The sequence below is a fragment of the Pinus tabuliformis genome, chromosome 8, assembly GCF_031772625.1.
Source record: "Pinus tabuliformis cultivar Carrire ecotype Pingquan chromosome 8, CPIR1, whole genome shotgun sequence".
NCBI classification, from domain to species: Eukaryota; Viridiplantae; Streptophyta; class Pinopsida; order Pinales; family Pinaceae; genus Pinus; species Pinus tabuliformis.
The window spans coordinates 1,581,346,182-1,581,364,223 of NC_142294.1; the positions used below are offsets into that span (position 1 = coordinate 1,581,346,182).

General features: G+C 38.5%; 1 pseudogene; it reads right to left on the minus strand.

Annotated features, from left to right (window-relative positions):
- Positions 1 to 5,693: 5,693 nt before the first annotated feature.
- LOC149242097 (arogenate dehydrogenase 2, chloroplastic pseudogene) lies at positions 5,694 to 6,707 on the minus strand (annotated as a pseudogene).
- Between the last annotated feature and the right edge of the window lie 11,335 nt (positions 6,708 to 18,042).

Genomic DNA, 18,042 nt, shown 5'->3' on the forward strand with positions numbered 1-18,042 from the left:
AGACAAAGATACCTACAGCATGAATGAATGAATTTCTGATGAATTGTCAACAGGGAAAAACTCAGAAAGGAACTATATTTATTTATTCATTGCTTCCAGATACAGTCACATGCTTAAGCTACAACTGATGTTCAAAAAACTACATTTTTTCTACCTCAAAATGTGTGTCTCCGTTGCCTTCCCATATTTAAACGCAATAACTATAGATTTGAATGTAATTGTTAACAATTCATTATAAATTAAGCCAACATATGACAGTTAGTAACACACTCAATTTTATCCTTAACTCGCTATGATGCATATGTTCATTTGTCCAGATAATTATACTATGGGGTCAAATAAATGTTCATGTATTACGCATCGATAAATTAAAAAAAAAAGGTTAAATCAAGCTACAAAAAATGTTCAGTACCCCAACTGTGGGAATCGGGGATCAAGGAGACCAAATCCTCAGGTTGTGTTTTGCCTTGAGACCAATCTTAGTACTTACACTCATACAAAAATTTCAACTTACTTATAAGGCTTCAACTTGCACACGAATGGTCTGTTAACTCAGGAAATAATGCTAGAACCATTAGAATACTAATGTATTATGCACGACAAAGAATAAATCAAATAGTACTATTGCCCTGCTAAAATTATTAATACTGTATTCTCTATATTGCAAAACCCAAACAAAACATTAAGTCATTAACAATGAATAGATAATATTCAAATGAGTAATAGGAAAATGCTCTCTACAAAGTAGTCTGAAAGTCTGTAAAGAAGATTTCTAAACATCTACATAGTAGTCTAAAAGCCTGTAAAGAAGATTTCTAAACATCAATTACCTATTTCTATTCTAAGATACACACGACAAAAAGAATGGAATGGTAGGGGTTGTTATCACTCAGAAATTTCTCTAGAAGTTATTAGAAGAAAGAAAATGAGTGAGTTAACCACAAATCAACTTTGGAGCATAGGCTCTAGTCAACCTATGGCTCAGAGAGGGCTCTCTCTATATGATTTAGCTTTATTTGCTGGGATTTCAGGCTAGTTATGAATGTTCACGGAGTTTTTTGATTTGTATTTGAGATTGGGTGGTGGGATGCTTTAAACAGATGGATAGAATGATGTCTCTAGACCATTGGGCTATGGATTCAACAGAAGGGCATCAACACTGGATCAACTCACTAAAGGGAATGTTCAACGGGCAAGCTCGTAGAGTTAAGTGTAGGTCTTTGGAATAGGGGGTGAAATGGTTTGAATCAAGGTGAGAGAGCAATTAAGGGTTCTCAGACCGAGACTTAAACGAGGAATAGGGGGTAATAAAAAACAAAGGGCAATTAAGAATCCTTTGGTCTGGATTAGCAATAAACAACCTAAACTAAGGAGCAATTAAGAATTTCGTAACTTAGATATTAGTTGAAAACATTTATAAGCATAACTATTAAAACAGAGTGTAATTAAACAAATTCTGAGATATTGTTCCAGTTATAGCATTCAGATTCAGAAATACATTAAAGATTGTGGAAAAAATTTAAGAAAGATAACAACAACATGAGAAAATACTTGTCTGCATTTCGCTTAACACATGAATCCTCTGAAATATCTTGTCTTTATTCATCAATTCGACTTGTTGGCTCAATCAATGATATAATAGCTTTACAATCTTTTGATCAAGAAATCTATGGAAATGTCTAAGAATCCACCCTACATACTTCGAATTATGAAGTATTTATACAAAAATTATTACAAAATATCTCAAACTAACTTGAGATTTAATCTAGGAAATAAAAATATCTTCTTGCAAGAAGATAGAGACAACTATTGAACTGCTTTCATGTTGTCCCATTTATTGTGGTGCTGCTGGCCTTTATAGTTTGGTTTTAGCCCTTTATGCTGCTTTGCTGTTTGATCATTCACGCTGGAGGCTTTAGTCACTTTAGGCTTTCATCTGATACTCTTTGACACTGATACACTTTTACTTTGATGACTTGTCAATATCCTTTACTGTGTTTTTACTTTTACTGTACATTTTAACTTTTTACTGTGTATTTCAACAGTAAATTATTTAGTTTTTTATATGTATCAACATATGGTAATGGATATTAATCAACTTTCTGTATGTTTGATTTTTTTTTCTTTTGACTATATGCTCTATCTGGTTCCTTTGTTTTAACAGTCAATGTCTCTGTGTGAATGATTTCTTTCTCTATTTTGTGCATAACTATTTTCTTCTTCTGAATGAAGGTTTTTTAAATAGATTTCCTTTCAAGTCTTGGAGTAAACAAGTTTTGTGACTAGTATCAAAACTTAAGAGAAGAATCTTTGGCAAAAATCACATAGAGATAATTTTGTCGACGTGTTTCGAACCAACCAGTGTGGTTCATTGTTAGGACAAGTTGAATGAGCAGATCTTGCTATGCATTATAAATAGATGAGGCAGAATATCCAGGTAACGGTGTTGAATGAGCAGATCTTGCTATGCATTATAAATAGATCAGGCAGAATATCTAGGTAACAGCTAGAATAATGATAGCTCGATTTGACTAGGGAACGACTAGTTAGACCAAAATATTTATTTATTTATTATTAATTTTTTTCTTTCCAAATCAGTTAATTCGGTTATTAATTTTCATATTAAAATAAACGTAAATTGACAATTTTATAAATATATATTAAAATAAGTGAGCTAATATACTATAATCATAAAATAATCGAGTAATTAAAAATAGATAATAGTTAACTATATTTTAAATTGATATAAGTTAATTATATTTTAAATAAAATATCAGATAAAGGGAGATTTAAATCTTAAAAATAAATTAATTATAAATCAACGAGGTTATATAAATATTAGTTAGTTGTATAAGTTAAAAATAGAATATTCTATAAATAGCTAATTATATTTTAAAATATAAATAAACAAATAAATAAGTTTCATATTCATAGTCAAAGAGTATCCTGATAAAAATATTTACTTTAATAGTTTATTAAGGGTAAAAATTAGTATATTAGTTTATATATATATATAAGAATCAAAGAGCTTGAAATAAATAAATAAATAAATAAAAATATTAATTATAATTTAAGAATTAAAGAGTTTGAAAATAAAAAATAAAATAATTAAATAAATAAATAAAAATTAAAAAAAAAATAATTAAATAAATAAATAAATAAAAATATTAATTTTAATTTAAGAATTAAAGAGGTTGAAAAAAAAATAAAAAAATAAAATGAATAAATAAATAAAAATATTAATTTAAAAATAATAATAATAATAATTTAATTTTAATTTAAGAATCAAAGAGCTTGGAAAAAAAAAAATTAATTTAAGAATCAAAGAGCTTGGAGAAAAAAAAGCACTCAAGGGAGAAAACGATTAGGAGGAGAGGGCTGGGACCCAGCAACTACTGATCTTCCAGCCATCCCTTCTGCTAATTACCTGCAAAATACAACAATCATTAAGAAAACATAGCTTGGTAGGTAAGGCAATTGATGGCTTTATTGCATAGGGATGTCTGGGGAAGGAGTCATAGCAATGTTTTGAAAGTAATCGGAGGTCGAATTGTGTTGATGAGGTTCATGGTGGCGCCGGAAGGGTTTAATAGGTTTTACTGTGAAACAGGGCAAAATGAATAAAAACGAGGGTTTTTAGGGTTTTAATGGTCAACTTTTTAAATTTGGTGCGGGATTAGTTAAGTGAACAGTGATGATTTCTCAGGTTGAGCGGGGAAGCGGTTTCCCAGGCCATCGCACTGCTTTTGTGGCGAAGCTGGTATTGAGGAGGGGTCACCTGATCTACCTCCGCGCCTGACACATATCATTTGGGGTTCGGGGGAAAACTATTTTATCAGGCGGGTAACGATCAGCCATCGGGCATGGTCGATATGGATGTGGACTGTCGGATGAGGGGGATGGTGATCGGACGACAGTTGGGCGAGGGAGGTGTGCGGGTGATAAAAGCATGGGCTTCGGTTGGGCCCAGAGCTTTAATCCTTGACAGATTGGGATTATTTAAGACTTTAATCACGAGTTTAATCGATTGGGTGGGGTTTAATGACGGGGTTTAACTTCGGGTAAAGGTCGGGTGTCAGGTGAGCCCGATATGGCTGTGAATCGTCAAACTTGGGCATTGACAATCAGACGACAGTCGGGTGGTGAAATAGCACGGACGAGATAGGAAAAATTTTTAGGGGGCCCGAGGTTTTAATCACAAGTGGTTTGTGATTAATTAAGGTTAAATACGGGATTAAATTGATTGGAAGGGTTTTTAATGAAGTGGAACCATGGGTTTAAACAGAGTGATTTTTTTAACTTTACTGAGGGTTGGTGAGTTAAGAGGGGTCCGTTGGGGAAGTATCAAATAGAGGGTCAACTATAGTTTATATTTAAACTAAGGGTTGGGGTATTTATTTATGAGATTTAATTAATATATGGGAAAAAAGTATGTCGGGGAGGTAATACAATAGACTAGCATGTTAATATGAAATGAATGTGCGGGAATGTAAAATACACTAGGCATAGTGTAAAATATGATTTTTAAGCGCGATTTGTTCATTGTGATGCCCCACATAGTCATTTAACACTTCTACTTAAGATAAAGTCTTTTTGTGGGTTTTTGAGTGAAAATGGGACTTAACATGAGATTTTTACTTTTCATAGGCAAATGGTGTTTAACCTTAGGAAAAGGGGTTTTGTTAGGGTAATGAAGGGAAATGACTTTTATGAAGGGAATTCTAGCACTTAATGTCCATAAGCCATTAAGCCGAGGGTCCGGTGCCACCAAAAGTCAGAGAAATGCTCTGAGCCTCTTTGACTTGAAAGATTTAAAGTACTTGAACATGCTTGTGGATAAAAATTTAATAAGTATAGGGGAAAAATGAATGAGGAGTTAATCACATTCACTTGCAAACCTTTGTTTTTACTTCTATAGTTGATTATACATATAGAAATATGTGTTTAAGCATGATGCATGTATTTTGATCCAACCAATTTTATATTTCAACAACCTTTCTTCTACTTACCCATTACTTACCCTACCATTTTTTCTTCATTTTATGTTGGTGCATTTAGACTAGCAAACCCTTAACATCCATTTTTCTTTTGAAAAGTAATCTTTCTAATTCTATTATTATATCATCTAAGGGCTCAGATTAAACTGATGAGTTCCTTTTATTTTCTCTACCTATCTATAATGATATGCCAAGATCACGCTGTTTGCTCAGATTTTATTCTCTAACTACAAACATAAAATTCAAAGCAAAAAATAACCAAGATTAAACAATTTGATTACCATGGATTGTGGCATGAATAACAAGCTGCACACAATCATTATTATGCATAAAAGTAAATAGTAGTGGCATTTAGACTTGCACACTTTCATGGTCTCTTTTTGTTTTTGGGGTTTATATATTTTCATTTTTTAACCTTCTCTTTTTCTTTTTGTCCTTTGATTTTTCTTTTATGACATACCCTCTTTAAATTTTTTAATCTTTTAAATAATATGGAAAACATTTGCAGAAAGAAAATGTATGTACAATATTACAAGGCTTAACCTTAGTCATTCAAAATTATGACTCCTATTGGTATAGGAACCTAACAGGGGTCAAACCTCCGAATCTACCATGGGGGACCAACTACAATAAACATTTATATAAAGAACATATGCCAAAGAAAGCTCTAAAAATACTGTAAATTCAAAAGCTCTCTCAATTGGGACGGGCTAGAAAGTACTCTTCCTTAACGACATGAGTTAGCTCCTTTATTTTATGCTCGCAGAAGAGTTGGCTGAAGACTGAGAATTTTGTAGCCCAGTTAATGCTGAATTTTTTTGAGAAGATTCGGAGCAATGTTTCATAGCCTTCAGTATTAATTGTAGTAGATTCCAAGTTCAACTTTGCTAACATCCTGCCAACAATATGCGTAATAAATTGACTTTCAGCAGCATGGCGATCATGTTCAGTGAATGGCATCTCAACCATCTTGCAACCTTCTTTTGTAAATATATTCAAAAACCTATAACAAAATTCTACTCTTGCTCCTTTGCCAACCCTAACCTTTTCATAAACAAAAGGAAGGCCACTCCACCCAGATTTGCCGCTCTCAGGTCCAAACATAGGATGGGTGCACGATATATCAAATTTTGGAGGCAATACCTGTAAAAATAAATCACGTGGAAACTCTTTGACAGAAAGGACATCTGCAAATAATGTGCTTCTCTTCAATCTTTGAGTTGGAAATGACCTCAACACATACTCTGTTGCCATAATAGATGAACATGGCAATATAACCTCAGGATGTTCTTCACAAAAATCATCTGCATCCTTGAAGAAAGAAACTCCCATCTTTCTAGCAATCCCCCCATGATCTGTTCGAGAATGAGCCAATAATGTATGACCTTGCTTTACAAGGGTTTAGGCAAGAAATTGACCAAAATTACCAAATCCAACTATACCTATCTTCAACAAAAAGTTCTTCTCCAAGTCCTCTTTTTTCATGAATTCATAATCAAATGGCCGAGCAGCATCCAACGCTTTAATCTTCAGATGTCTGAGAATGTAACTATGCTCTCTATTTTGTTTCTTCCTAAAAGAAAATAGAGAGGTTGATCTACCGTTCCATATCTGTGATGGCATGAAAAGCTGTTTGACACAAAAACAGGGCTGGGTAGAGTGAAACCAAATAGATGAAGGCTTAACTGAAGTAGCCATGCATTGGAATTCAGGTATCTCCAAGATTTTGGTGATTATACTACAGCTTGGAATAAAAGGATGTAATTTAGACAGGTCGAGCCCTGAGTTTTAAATGTATCTCTTTCTTCTTGGATTAAAAGTCAAGTTTCTTGCATTGGCTAACCAAGCCCTACAATTTCAACTATATAAGATAGATTTCTTATCGCCAGAGTATTTGATCCTAGAATAAGATTGGACAAGTCAAGCTACATGTACTGAACTCTAGGCCTTTTCATCAGGAAATCGGTAATGAGCTCTCCCTTCAGAGTGAATCCAACATCTCCTGCATGGATTAACAAGACAAAACCGTCAGCGCTGTTAAAAAATATAATAACCTTAACAGGTGAACCTCATTAAACCCTAACAGGTGTTCGAGCGAGTCGAGACAACCAACATCCAAACAATAATGGACGCGAGCAACTCCTACTTTACTAGGGAGCATTATCATAAAGGACCTAGAACAAGGAATCACTTAATAATTGTTAAGAGCCTGTCTGATAGATTAATTGGTCTGCGGGTTATTAATATCTCATCGCTACTTTATTGATCTGTATAATTTTTGAATCATAAACAACAAGAAGCGTTGAATTTTTATTAGAACAAATGCATTTGAGATAATTATATCCATTGACCTTCGAAAGTTATATTGCTGTCTGCAAAACGAACAGGTACCTTACGGCTGGAATGCCTATACATCGTCAAATGACGCTTAGTACAACAAACTTTCGATATTCACTCGAAATAACCCTACATTCCAAGCAAAAATCACATTTTATGAAAAACTGAACAACTATCTTATGCTTGAAATGCCTAATACTTCAGAGATAACTATATTGATCCGAAAATGACTGAAAATGGTGGCAATAAGTTAGAATTACCTACGACTGGTATTCAAGGCCTGTTAAAAACCCAAAAGCAGAGTAGCGGAAGGCAAAAAAAACCTTTAATTCAACTAGATACTCTAAACAAAAATCGAACCCCAATGTGTAAAACAAGGTATCTTGAGAACTTATCAGACACAGGCTGAGGAGTTTGTTAATTCACTTATCTGTGTCCAAATATTGACAGTAACATGAAGGCTGAAATGCTTGATTCTCATGTTTGTAAACGATTATCTTCGTCACTCTATATGCACAAGGTGATTTTTTATGGCTAACTTTCAAATGCTAAGCAAAGATATTTATATTTGCAGTGAAAAAGAAGGCAGACGGCGGAAAATTTAAAACTTTCTCGCAAATTTGGCCGAAATTAGGCTGCTGATTGCCTATTCCTCTTTGTTCTAAAGAACATTATAACTTGATAATATTATACGCACAGAGAGATTTTGGACGTGTAAATGCCATAAATAATTGAACATATGAGAAAAAACTAATGCCGCTGAAATGCTAAATATCCTCCTTGTTGTAAAGAATGTTATAACTAAATAATACTATACGCACGGAGAGATTTTAATGGGCGTATAAATGCCATAAAGAAATGAACACATGAAAGAAAACGAAAACCGATCGAAATGCTAAATATCTTACATATGCATATGCATGACATTGAAATTCTTGAATTCAGAGTATAAGATTTAATAAAAATACAAAAAATATCTGATCACAAAAAACATAATTCGAAAAGTCATTAATTTTAACAACTTCAGAGTCTAAAAATAATTGATCCTGAAAAACAATTGCTTACAGTTAGAATTCTCAATTCTAAAAATCTTTAATTTTAGCAACCTGAATTGTCTAATCTAACGCCTACAATGCTTAATACCTTACACACGCGCTAAAAAACCTGCAAATTCATCTTAAAGACAAAATTGCAGCACCTCGAAATCAAACTCAGAGATTTAAACAGAAAACGAGATAAAGCAATTGCCATTGCCACGAAAATTGGCGATATTTACCAGAAAATGTTGTGAAATCCTCGCGCCGATCACCGAATTCTTTCAAGGATAGTGAATAAACTTCCTTCCAACTTCGAACCGTCTAGCGTACACGAATTCAACAGAACACCGGAGGCTATATACAACAGAATTTGATATTTAAAATATGCCTGGCTTTTCCCAATCCAACTGTGAAAAAAATGACCCGGAAAACCTGGAAGCATTGGGACCGATGGATTACATTGGGAGTAAAAATAATGAAGAATCTGTTCAAACTCTGAATATAGTTCTAAAAAATAATTATCAATAATATTTAAAGATTTATATTTTGAATTTAATGGTTAATAACATGTGCGTTTATGAATTCACATGTTTAAATCAAAAGCACACATTTTTTTCTTTTCCCGTGGAAAAAGTCGTAATTCCCATTATAAGTGAAAATTACATTTTGTATATGCAGACGCATTACTTTGATAAGGCAGTGCCTGTCCAAAAAGAGGAAAAAACTGTGCATTCCTCCACGCAGGGAGTGAGTGAAAATGTCAAAAAATAATTAACTGTCTGGCCCCTTCACTGAGGGGATATAATAAGTTCTGATAACTATTTACAATAAGTCAAAAAGATTAACATCAAAACAAAAGAAAACTGTCTCTTTCCAGTGCTGCTTCAAAGAGCTTCAGGGTCTACGAATGGCCTGTGATAGTGCTGATAAACAACACCATCCAATTCTTCGCAAATCAACCAAGTGTCGTCGTCCCTAATCGCTGCTTCTTTGGATAGGAAGTCAGCAGCGGTGTTCCGCTCCCTGTAAATATGATGACAAATGAAAGAGTCAAAAAGTGAGACAAGTCTATGAATCTCATCCAGAATATGCTTCAAAGCGTAAGCAGAGCATGCATATTTTTTGTTGATCCAGTTTATAACCAGTTTTGAGTCACCATATAGTTGCAGGTTTGAGCAATGTTTGAGTAAAGAAAAATGAATAAGGTTTTTTGCAGTAACAAGCTCGGCATAATTGTTGGTTCCCCTGCCTAAACCCATTTGAATTTTGTAGGAATGGGTTTCAGATATATGCAGGATCGCTCCGCCACCACAACCCACCTCCTGAGCTGAACCATCGAAATAGGCCCAAGGAATGGATTTGTTGATGACCTCTGTCTCAATGTTCCTTTGTTGGTTTTTTTGGGGCTCCTCAGGGATCAAGTGGTATTCTGCTATTATTCTGTTATGAATGGAGGGCCAGTGAGGTGGCTTCTGCAAAAATATAATATGGTTCCTTGCTATCCATAACTCCCAGCTGATTAGCAAGGGTATGTTCCTTTCCTTTCCGAAGGAGTCCTTCCACAAATTGTTCCAAGCCTCCTTGATTGCTGTTCTGTGCCATCTGTTCCGAATGGAGAGTGTTGCAAGGATACAATTCCATAGCTCTTGCACGGTAGGGCATCCCAGAAAAAGATGTTCTGTGTCTTCGTTGTTGCTCTTACAAAGATGGCACCAGAACGGTCCAACGAAAGATCGTTTCATGAGATTTGCCCCTATCAGAACGTTGTTGTTCAAGATTGACCATAGAAGTAGCTTTGTACTAGGGGCTGCTTTGAGTTTCCATATAAGGTTCCACCATGTCTCAGAGTCTGGCGGCTTGAGGGGATCCATAAGGACCAGATATCCAGTCTTGGGAGCATAGTGACCATTCTTTGCGAAGGCCCATATGAGTTCATCATCCCCTTCAATTATCCTGATATGGGCCTCTGTTAACACTGAGATAAAATACCTCCATTCTTGCTGCCACTGCAGGGGAAGGTTTAGGGCTGCTCCCGTTTTCCAGGCCTGCTGAGCCAGTGAGGAACGCTCATTGTCTGCAATATGACTGAGGTGGGTTATCCCCTAATCTGCTAAGTAGAGTCTCATGTCCTCAGGGAGTTTGTGTGCATTACCACAACCCACCCATGGGTCTTCCCCAATGCGCACTAGGGATCCCGATCGTATTCTCCAAGTCAAACCATTTATTATTAGGTCCATGGCCTTTGTCACTGCTTTCCAGATGATGGATATATTCCCATTTGTTCGATGACCATGGCGAATCCATTCTAGAGGATTTGAGGGGGTGATATATTTTGAAGTGACCACCTTTGTCCAGAGACTAACGTTGTTGAGAAGCTGCCATCCCAATTTGGCTGCTAGAGCTTTGGAGAAAGTATCCAATCTTTTGATCCCCCAACCCCCCCAACGTTTTGGCAGCATCAGGGTCTCCCATCTTGTCCAAGCAAAAATTCTCCTTATTTGATTCCCCTTCCATAGAAACCCGCAACATATTTTCTGCAGCCTTTCCAAGATACCCCTGGGAATCCAAGCTAAGGTCATCCAATAGACAAGAGTTGCTTCTAGAACCGCTTTGATCAGTATCAACCTGCCTGCTCTAGAGAGGTACTTATGGTACCAAATGTTCAGGCGCTTTTCCACCTTTGAGATGAGCCAGATCCAGTCTGCAATTTTATAGCCAAAAGGCTTCAGACGGTACCCTAGATATCTCAGACCATCTTCAAAGGGGTAGGTAACAAAGGGGAATCTCCTGAGCGCAAACTGTAATTCATTTTGGGCGCATCTGTAAGCAGATAAAGTGGATTTGGATTCATTCAGTACCATTCCGGTGGCCTTTTGGAAAGTGCCCATGACTTGGTGGAGAGCAGTGAGGTCTCCAAGACTGCCATTGAGAAAGATGAGGACATCATCCACAAAGAACAAATGAGTCAAGAATACTGTATCAGTGATTTTGATGCCCTTAAGTCTCCCTTGTCTGTGTTCTTCATGTATAAATCTGCTGAGGCCCTCCATGATGAGAAGAAACAATAGAGGGGACAGGGGGCATCCTTGTCTGAGTCCCCTTTCAGCATGAAAGAGAGGGGAGGCCGATCCATTTATTAGAACACTATAGGGAACATCAGTTATGCAGCTCATAATCCACTTGATGAAAGTAAAGGGGAAACCTATTTGAGTTAATAGCATTCAGAGGTAGAGCCAGTTGACTCTATCAAAGGCTTTTGAAAGGTCAATCTTCAGTATCATTCCTTTGATTTTCCGGTACTGGACAGAATGGAGGAGTTCCTGGGCTGTGCCAATCGCCTCATGAATTTGTCTATTGTGTAGGAAGGCAAATTGCTCTTGGGAGATATGGAGGGAAAGGATTGGCTTTATGCGGTTGGCTATAATTTTGGCAATAATTTTGTAAATGCAGTTGCATAGAGATATGGGTCTAAAGCCATCAAAGGAGGAGGGCTTGTCGGATTTAGGGATGAGAGCAATGAAAGTGGATTTTAGGCTTCCCAGAATTCTCCCTCTCCTTCTGCTTTCCTCAATGATTTGCAGGAGGTCCAAACCTAACACCTCAAAAAAGGCAGTATAGAATTCTACAGTCCAGCCATCCGGCCCCGGGCTCTTTTCTTTCTTTAGCATCTTAAACTATCTTCCAGATCTCTCATAGAAACTTCTCTCTCTAGCTCCTGATTCATCTCCTGATCCACAAACCCTGAGAAAAGCTGAACGGTCTGCATCACTTCAAGAAAGGTAGCATAGGGAGGAGTCTTGTAGATATTTTGGAAGTGTGAGCATGCTAGAGCAGCCAACCCTCTAAAGGACTGAACTGACCTCCCCTATGAATTCTTGAACTCCCAGATAGTGTTGATGGCCTTCCTACCATTTGCATGTTTGTGGAAGAATTTGGTATTGTCATCTCCCTCTTTCAGCCAGATATCCCTGCTTCGGAGCTGCCAACTCGCTTCTCTATTCCTTAGTATTTGGGTTCTCTTTTGAAGTGAAGCAGAGTATATGTCCTTTTGTTCTTGAGACCTCATGACTCCTCCTGAGCCCTCCTCAAACGAAGAAATGGCCTTTTTCGCCTCCTTGAGTGACAATTCTTCCGCCTCCTTTTTCCTCTGGGCCCAGATCTTAGATAAGCTTTTCAACTCCTTCATATTATGGAGGAAATTCTGAGTTATGTCCCCCAATAAACCTAGGGGGTTTGCCTTCCAAAAATCCATCACTAACTTGATGTAATCCAAGTCTTGTAGCCAGGTAGAATTGAACTTGAAAGGGGCCTTAGGCTTCTTAATGACATCCTGCAGCTCCAGATATATGGGTTGGTGGTCCGACAACCCTCCCGAACTCACCCATTGTCTGATGCTGGATCCCCCGTTGACTAGAAATTCTTTAGTAAGGAAGCGATCAAGTCTTCTGGCCAAGCTTGCTTCCCCAACTCTATTGTTCCTCCAAGTGGGCTGCTTTTTTGCTGTGGGGATATCTATGAAATTATGGGACTCCAGAAGGTTTTCAAAAAACCCCGACAAAGCATCCACCTGAGCATGATTGCCCCAAGATTCCGAGTACCCCATAGAGAAATTGAGGTCTCCCCCTATGATTATGTTATCTTGTTGCAGGAGGGATGAGTTGAACAGAGATCTCCAGACTCCCACTCTGTCCTGACATGGCCCATACACATTGGGAATCCTGAACTCCAATTCAAGGGTTGGAGAGAAGATATCGACACCCAAAAAACCCCGGCCACCCCAGACCTTCAATGTTTTAATGGATCTGTTACAAATGCCCAGGGTTAATCCCCCTGATCTACCCGAGGCATTGAGAGAGTGAAAAGACCAGCCTGGAAGCCATGATTCAAGAAGAGAAGAGACACAGATGGTAGAGCCAAGGGTTTCTTGGAGGAAGATAATATTTATCGGTTCAGAGGCAAATAAGCGCTTGAGGGCTAGTTTTTTTTTTTTTTTTTCCAGGCTAGCCACCCCTCGACAATTAAAAGAGAGTAGCTTCATGGAGGGGGGTTATGAGGGGCTTTCTCAGCTCTAAGGGCCCAATTTAAGGTCTTCTGTTTTCTGGAAGCAACCTCCTCCCTAGCCTGGTGCTTGGCTTTGGAGAGGTGGGAGGGACGCCCCCTAGTTTTGTGATGGGGGGAATGGCGACGACCTCAAAGCCTATGATGTCCAAGCCTTGAGAGCACATGTGGGAGCAGAGGGGGTAACAGGGTTCGGGGTTGTCTGTGTCGGGATGAGGGGAAGAGGGAGCCTTAGAGAGGGAAGGCTGAGGGAAGGAGAAAGTAGGAGGGGGAGGAGCTATGGTGCAATGCTGGACCATAGGGGGCTGATGAAAAAGCCATGGGGGAGGGGAGAGGGGGGAGAATAAAGGAGTACCTGGGAAATCCACTGAACAAATCTTCCTAGACAAAGAAGGCATAATAGGAGAAACAATAGTAGAATGAGCAGAGGAGAAAGGAGAAGATGACGTACTCGTGGTGTGAGTGTCCCCTATCGCCGTCTGTGCTCTAGTCAGAGGTGGGGACGGTGGCCGGAGAGGAGCTTTCCCACGCTTCTTCCTTTGATCTTTCTCGAGTATCTTGTCCGCTTTAGTTGGATCTTGAGGAGTCGGTTCTTCCCTTTCTATGGCAGATTGAGGTCCCCCCCGTGGGGAATGAACTTCCTGAACATTTTCCACCAGTTGTTTTACTCTCTTGTTGACTAGAGGGCAATCTTTGTACACGTGCCCAACTTTGTGACATCTACGACATCTGTATGGAATGCCCTCGTAGTCCAGAGGCTACTTTCGTGTGAAAGACCTCCACTGAATAGTAATGAATTCCTGCAGCCCTCCCCTTGTGTCCATATGAACCAGGATCCTGGCAAAGGCCATCTTGCCAGTAGATAGATATGATTTATCAGATTCCATGTATGAGCCGATGGAATTCCCTATTCATTTGAAGATGTCCTCTGACCAGAAATGTAACGGGAGTCTTGGTAATCTTACCCAGATCGGCATAACTCCAAGCTGCTCCATGTCCGGGTCGAAAAGAGGGGACCAATGTTTCAGAAGAACAGGGGCATGCTCGAAGTGCCAATAAGACGAGAGGACCCAATTCGTGAGATCAGGCCTGGAGAACCAGAGAGCGAACCACCCCTTTACAAACGTCTACACAATGGGCAAATCGGCCAGATGGTTCCCCCAGACCTCAGAGACCCAAGTTTTCAAACGGGCCACTGTATAGCTTCGGCCCCTAATTCTGCCCACTAAAACTCTGTTAGCAAAATCCATAGTCTCACCCAGCCGAATGTCTTCCTCCAATCTGAGGAAAGTATCCACCTCCTTGGTTCAGAAGCACTTTGTCTTCTTGCTTAACCTGACCTCGGCTGTAGGACTTTCTCGGTCGATTGGAATGCACTTAGGGGCATGAGGGTTCACCGGGGAAGAAGATGAGTCGAAGGGAAGGCTTTCCGCTAGAGGGGGAATACTGGTGAAACTACCTGAGGGGAGGGAGGATGTGCATGGCGGGATCTGGGGAACCGAGGAGGAAGGAGGAGTGAGGGGAGTGGGGGGGTTAGTGGAAAGAGGGGGTTGAGAGAAGTGACCAGGGGAGGGGGACGAAGGGTTAGGGTTAAGGCAACCTGTAGCAAACCCTAGGGAAGACAACGATGGCGGGGGAGTAGAGAGGGATGGCCAAGTTAGAGGGTCATCCGGCAAAACTATCTGATGGTCTGGTGGTCCTGAGAGTGAGGGGAGGCCAGAGATAGCCTCATGTAGATCGTTGCTAAACAAAATAGACCCCAACTTAGCAGGTCTCAAGGATGCCTAGATAGTGCCCTCCACTAACTCATCTTTCGAGTAATCCACCATTTCTAGATCCATCAATGTCAGGGTAAAATATGTGACAGCTGCCTTGGTAACTGCCAAAGGGAGGAGTAGCAAGTCGACAGAATCCGCCAAAGAAGGCCAGAGGTCAAACAACAAAGTTGTGGAACGGGAATGGGCGGCCAGGTAAAAAACTGAGTAAAAAACCAAAGTTACGGGCCAAGGTCTAAAAGTATTAGCTGTGTGTGGTGATGGGGACGTGTACGCTGCTGGTACAGCCCACTGCTACGATCTGCTACAACCACGCACCCATACCCATTTTCGCTAGTGATCATTTCCGATGTCTCCATTCTCCCACCTGCTCCAGAGCTCCCTCATCAAAAGCACACATTTTAAATGAAAAGAAGTAGAATATGTATTTATATTTTTTAATGAATAATTATTAATTGTAAGTTAGATATTAATAATCCAGTGACATCCTAGACCATCTTACACATTGAAGATCACTTCATTTTTTATGGTGCTTCTATATGCTGGGGTATATATATATATATAATTTTTGTGTTTTATTTTATATATATATATATATATATATATATATATATATATAGATATAGATATATATTTATTGTTTTCAATTGAGTATGTAGTTTTGTAACAAAAAGTTAATTTTCTTTGTTTAAATAATACAAAAATCAAATTTTAAATATTTCAAAAAAATTATGATTTAATGATATGTATATATTAATAAATTGGTAAATATTTATAATCAAAATATAACTAATTAGCTGAAGGCTTCCTTATATTGACTTAGGTGAATGTACCACTATAGACTTTTTTCAATGAAGAGACGAGATTTAATATTCCTCTGAATATGCTTCATTTGAGAGAAATCGACGACTGCACCTTCTCCACTGTCTCTGTTTGTTCATTACGATCCATCGGAAATGGAAGTGGAAGGGCCATTATGGAACCCAAGCCAATTCCATAATTGAAGTGAAGTCATTGTCTTTAATAATTTCCAATGGGTGCCCAATGGAAGCCCTGTAACTACTCCCAGTGGGGCGCTTCCTTTCCATTTCTCAGCATGCTTCCTTTCCATTTCTCTGCACCCTTTCGTCAGACCTTCTTGACCCTCCACGACAACAAAATTGAAAACCCTGGAACTCAAACGTGTTAGAAAAGGGAGGGATTTACATGGAGGCAAAGGAGAGGAGTTTCACAAAGAGTTCAGTTGCAGCAAGGATTTCATGTAGCTATAGAGAGGCTTAATAAAACACATAATTCACTCATGACAAAATAGAGTAAAACAGAGTAAAGCTTGGAGCAACACAATAAAACTTAGGATTAAATTCTAAATCATGAAAATACATTCATATGAGATTGCAACTCATTCACCAAGTAAAAACAAAGGTTTACGATGATTTACACTTCACGAGGGGTCGCAGAGTAACACACAGTAAAACACAGTAACTATTGTTTCCGCGTGCCCACCAAAATTTGCTCCATGATTTTCTCCTCACTACCTCACAGACTCTCGTTCTCTACTTGCCCAACCTCCCACTCTCACTCTCACTCTCACATACAAAATGACTTTTACATCCATATTTATCTCAACATACGATTTTACATTAATACATGACAAAGCAAATAATTAATATGCAGGTGTTGTTGAGTGTGGGAAATGGTTGCATAGGTGTTGTTGAGTGTGGGCAATAGTTGCACAGGTGTTGTTGAGTGTGGGAAATGGTTGCACAGGTGTTGTTGAGTGTGGGCAATGGTTGCACAGGTGTTGTTGAGTATGGGAAATAGTTGCATAGTAAATGCTTGCCCATATTTATTTACCAAACTTCATTAAATTCCTTTAACTTCTGTGATGTGTTGCAGACTGGTCCACGCGGTACTTCTGTTCTGACTTCGGTCCTTCCATCTTCAAACAAAGACGCAACCTGCAAAAATACTTCTGACAAGTATGGCTGCTGTTAGGGTGTTTAATGTGGTGGTTGGGATTATTATTTCCAACACTCCCCCTTAATCACAATTTCCGCCATTGACAATTCCCAAATAGTCTCTGAGATAAACAAAACTTTCATGTGCTAATGGCTTTGTGAAAATATCAGCAAATTTTTCTTGTGACCTGCAGTGCTGCAACACAATTTCATCATTGTTAATCAACTCTATGATAAAATGACATTTAGCATCAATATGCTTGGTCCTCTTGTGAAAAAAAAATTCTTTGATAATGCAATTGCGGATGTGTTGTCACAAAAATGGTTGTCGTTCCCTCTTGGTCGTGGCAAAGATTCCTCAACATCCTCCTCATCCAAATTGCCTGATACGCTACTACTGTTGCGACGACATATTCAGCTTCTGCTGTTGATACTGACATTATTGGCTACTTCTTGGAGGCCCATGAAATGGCTTCGGAACCCAAATAAAAAACATATCCTGACATGCTCTTTCTGTCATCGACACTTCCTGCCCAATCATTATCAGTGTAACCAACTAGCCTAAAATCACTTGTTGCAATGTACAAAATGCCATACTGTTTTGTCCATTGACATACCTTAGAATCCTTTTTGCTGCTTGCCAGTGTGTCTCCATGAACCTCGACACTAAGCTTATTGCATACATTATATCCGACCTAGTGGCGGTCAAATACATCAAGTTGCCTATCATGCTTTTGTATAATGTCGGATTGACATTTCTGCTGCAATCTTCTTTGCTCTAATTCAACCCCATGATAGTTGGAGTTGGTGCAGGCTTGCTGTTATGCATTTTAAACCTCTCCAAAATGTCTGATACATACTTTGCTTGAGAGATAAAAAT